At 41.8% G+C, this 4,801-nt stretch overlaps 1 long non-coding RNA gene across 1 annotated transcript in view; it reads left to right on the top strand.

Moving 5' to 3' along the window:
• The first annotated feature begins 1,224 nt into the window (after positions 1-1,224).
• The window catches only part of LOC140327814 (uncharacterized), a 6,622-nt gene continuing 3,045 nt past the window's right edge, over positions 1,225-4,801 (top strand). Inside the window, exon 1 of the long non-coding RNA XR_011920139.1 lies at positions 1,225-1,305. This is a non-coding gene — a long non-coding RNA (uncharacterized lncRNA). The remainder of the gene's footprint in view (positions 1,306-4,801) is intronic.

The raw sequence follows: 4,801 nt of genomic DNA, 5'->3' as shown, positions 1-4,801 counted from the left end.
GCGGTGGGAAAGATGGAAAAGTTTGGCTGCAGCATTCATAATAGTTTGTAGAAGAGAGAGTCGGGTTAGTGGAATACCAGAGAGGAGGAGGTTATAGTAGTCCAGAAAAGAGATGATAAGAGTTTGTACAAGGAGTTTGGTGGTCTTTGGGGTTAATGAGAGCGAAGAATTAAAGATGACGCCAAGAAAACGTGCTTGAGGGGAGGGCCCAATAACAGTGTTATTAACAGTTAGAAATATGTCAGGGGGAGATTTGGAATTTGAGGGGGGAGGGGTGATGAGTTCAGTTTCGTTCAGGTGGGGTTTCAGAAATCTGTCAGACATCCATGATGAGATGGCTGACAGGCAGCATGAGACCTTATCCATAGGACAGATTCAGAGTTGCCTTGGAATCACTCGTACCACAGTGCATAAAGAAGTGGTAACCTCATCACAACTTCATGACCTGCCAACAAAGTCTAAGTCTCATTGAAGTGGGAAGTAGTGAGGTGATTTTTGAGTGTGTTAGGTTACTCTAACATAAAGACAAAATAAATTATTAATGTGGGCTTTAAAGGTTGGTAAAATAAAACAGTGATTTTAATTGCAAGGTCCTTGTCTGATATTAGATCCCGACGTATAGATTAAAGTTCAAGCAATAGGACAGTGTACAAGAAGCAATATCCGTTTGTAGGTTAGTTACAGATACCCAATATAATTGGAAAGATACAATTTGTGAATAGTTATTATTTATCTACAGCTCATGTAAAAAGAAAACGAGGAGTAGCATAAGTGTTCACAGCAAAGAAATTGCCTGTCACTTTTCTCAGATCTCACTCCATACAACCTCAACCATACGTTGACAGCACTGAAGTTCCTGCACATAAGTAAAAGGGGCATATATAGGACAAATAAACTTACAGGGAATCGCAAAGGAAGGCAATAAAAGTTTGGCAACATGACAGTCTCTTACCTACCAAATGATGAACATGGGAGACCAACCAGCACAGAGTAAGATCCTACACCCCTTTATGTACAGGTCATTGGGGCCACTTACATTATTTTCCATTGTACTTTACAATGCATTACTAATTAGGCCTGTTTAGCTAGAATGTTATTTTCTTATTGGATTTGTATTGCAAATATTGAGTATTTATGCAACGTAGTAGAGCAGTTAGACTTAAAACAGCTTTATAAATAAATAATACTGTAATGTACGGCTTTCTATTTGTGTTTTGGAATTTAGACTACAGCTAATATTGAGGAATGCATCATGAGAGTGAAAGATCCCTTCATGAAGAAACTATTAAAACTTCACGAACAGAGGTATAAAAAAAAATAACTGCTATACAGCACATGAGACGTTAGGTAAATCGCATCATAGTTGTACTGTATAATTAAGGTTGAATGTCATGAATCACAATGAGTTCCTTGATGATTTCTGTGTAATTATTTGCTCGTGTGTTTCCAAGAAAGTTCTTGACAATGAATGATACCCAAGCATTCTTTTAGACTTTTGACATTGTCCTGATGAAATTTTCATCTTTGAGCTGCTAAATCTGTGGACCATCAAACACACCGGCCTTTATTTTTTCAAATGACAGGTTAGGAATTGCCAAAATGAAGTACTTGAAACAGTCTCCTTCAGTTTGCAAAGCTTTAACGAACTGCTCCATCAGACCCAGTTTCATGTGCAGAGGCGGGAATAAAATTTTCTTTCTATCAACAAGTGGTTCATTTAGAAAGTTTGGATCACCTGGTTTTAGGGAACTTCCTAGAGGTCAAATCATTTCCAACCAATGCCTCTCATGAGCTCTGCTGTCCCATATGCACAGATAACAAGAATACTTGTTTTATCCACTTTGCTGACCAAGAAGGAAGCATACCATTTTAAGGTCAACACAGATGACCCAATTGTGTTGGTGATATTGCAACAACTCAATGACTCTCTTGTTGCCTGCATATTCTTCACAAAGAGAAACTGAACGGCCAATTGGTACTGACCCAAATATAATGCCATTGTAAAGGAGGACACACTTTAGTTCCGCTTTGAGCGAATATTCGCCATTCAGTTGAGTTATAGATTGGAATTTCTCCATTAAACCAGGTATGTTATGTGTCACGCTCAGAGAGACAGGACCAATAGGGGGCGCTTTGGCTTGCACAAAGGTGGTGTGAGCCCTGAGAAGGGCCAAGGCGTAGAGTCTAAGCAGTAACCAGGTTTTCTCCAGAGCCTCTGATGGTGAGGATGTTGTGCCGCTGGTTACTGCCAGGTTGCAGTCCTTGGGCACACCAAGGTGGGCAAAGAATTTGATGGACTTCATTTTTCATGAGAAGAATCGGGTGCAGGAGTAGCCAGTGGAGAGGGACAAGAAAAGCGATTCAGGACCAACAATTTAAGCAGAGACACATTGAAGGCATAGGGCAGCTTGAGATGTCAGGGTAGACGTAACTTGTAGCAAACTGGATTAACCTTGGCAGAAATGACATAAGGTCCAATGAATGGCGGAGCAAATTTCAGAGAAGGCACCTTGCAACGAATGTTCCTTGTGGAGAGCCAGAGTTTATCTTCAGGTTGGAATAGAGGCACCCTACGGCGATGCCGATCAGAAAACTTCTTGTGCCTGAGAGCGGTGTGTTTCAGACGCTCACATGTAGAAGATGAGATGCGGTTAAAGTCTCTATGGAGGGCACCGGGTGCAGGTATTTCAGCAGAGCATGGTATAGGAGACGGAATGCGAGGGTGTTTGCCATAGACAATGTAAAAAGGTGATTTTTTTTGGTGCTGGTGTTGACATGGTTGTTGTGGGCAAACTCCGCCCATGGTAGCAGTGCTACCCAGTTATCATGGTGGACAGAAACAAGGGCTCGGAGATATTGCTCCAGGGCTTGATTAACTCTTACTGTCTGCCCATTAGTCTGTGGGTGATATGCTGAGAAAAAGTCCGCAGAGATGTCCAGGGATTTGCAAAAACCTTTCCAAAAGCGAGAGTCATGATTGAGATTCCTGGAAATGCTCCTGGAAAGGCCCTGCCACATAAGGTAGCATGGACTGACAAATTGTTTCAGGCAAGCTCAGCCCCAAAGTGTAAAATTTAACAGCAAACTGTCCAACTGTAAGCGACCCTTGGCAGAGACTCAAGAGCACGCTGGCCGGTGAGGAGGCGAGAGCAGGTTCATCAAAAACCCTTCTAAAGGGCAAGGCTTCAATACTACTGGTGACCAGATCCTTCTTTTCCAAGAGTAGGGACGCCCACACCAAGGCCTCTCCAGAAAGCAAGGAAATTAGGTATGCTACCTTAGCCCAGTCAATCATGTTGCATAGTTTGATGAAGCCATGGCAAGTCTTGGGATCCCCAGAGAATCATTTTGGAGGTAGCAGTTTAAGCACAGAGAACACTGATATAGCAGGAGGAGTCAAGGCTGTAGGTTCAGGAGGTGAACTGGAGGGGGCCAGAATCAGATCCAGGCGAGTAGTGAGCACATGAAACTGGTAAAGTACCTGGATTTGAGTTGCTTCCTAGGCGTCTAGCCTTTCAGAGAATGATTGTTTGGGGTCTACAGAGGCCTGGGAGAGTGGGGGCATGGTTCATGCAAGGATGATACGTGGGCAGGACTACACATTCATGGAGTTGATTATTATTCTTTGCTTATTTTTGCTTATTGGTAGTATTTTTGTTTTCATATTGGTTATGTGTGTGTATGTATGTGTATGTATGTATGTAATGTCTTTACACACTATCACTCCCTGAAAGCAGATGCAGTGGCGCTTCAAGAAACCCATTTTTCTACTGATCAAGCCTCTTTTTTACACAAATATTACCCCACCTTTTAAATAGCCAATGGTCAAATATTACCCCACCTTTTACATGGCCAATATATTGGTGAAGAAAAGAGGGGTTGTACCCTGTCTTGCAAAAGGGCTCACTTTCTCTGAGCTGAAGTCGTTAGGACCCCGAAAGTTTCTATTTATTCGTCTCTGGTTATTTATCAGGCTGTCAGATTGGCTTTTTTGTTTATTATAGTCCCACGATTGACCAACTGGTGTTTTTTCGAATGTTGTTCCCCCATCCCTTGTCCAACGTACAAGGGTGTCTGGGAAGCTGGTTGCGCCGTCCCAGCGCATGGTTGCCTCTGGGACGTCTGTGCACAAGGGATGGTGTCTGGTGAAGAACTGACAGAAAACTAGAAGCCCCCAGATAAGGCAGAATATTTTTTCTTCTCCTGGGTGCTGCAAATGAATGGTGTTTGATACTGTGATGATGCACAGCATGTTATCGCTGGCCAGATAAGCATCTCCTAGCATTACCTTCCATCTGCAAATTTTTTAGTATTAGCACTATTAGCATTATTAAATTTAATAATAGCAAAAAGATCAGATCAGAGCATGTAGGCCCCTAATGGATGTCTCTGTGTTGGTAACTGGGCATACAGAAAAAATAGATTTACTAAACACTTTTTTTTAGCTCTGTGTACACAAAGGAAAATGGCAAAAGGGGAGCAAAGTCATTACCACGTAACTACAGACCAGTAAGTTTACAGTCCATAGTTGGAAAGGTCCTAGAGAGTTTGATAAAGAACCACATGGAGGAGTTTCTGCTAGAAAATATGATTATAAGTGACAGTCAACAAGGATTCAAGAAAAACAGAAGTAGTCAAACAAATTTACTCTGTTAATATGAGGAAGTAAGTAATCGGGTAGACAATGTAGTAGTAGTAGTGGTAGTAGTTGATATAGTTTACTTGGATTTTGCTAAAGCATTTGACACAGAACCCCGCAGACAGTTAATGTGTAAGTTATTGTCAATAGGCTTAGAAAAGC

This window comes from Pyxicephalus adspersus, chromosome 3 (assembly GCF_032062135.1).
Source record: "Pyxicephalus adspersus chromosome 3, UCB_Pads_2.0, whole genome shotgun sequence".
In the NCBI taxonomy this organism is placed as follows: Eukaryota; Metazoa; Chordata; class Amphibia; order Anura; family Pyxicephalidae; genus Pyxicephalus; species Pyxicephalus adspersus.
Note: the sequence above shows the minus strand (reverse complement) of the source record. Positions and strands in the feature narration are given on the sequence as shown.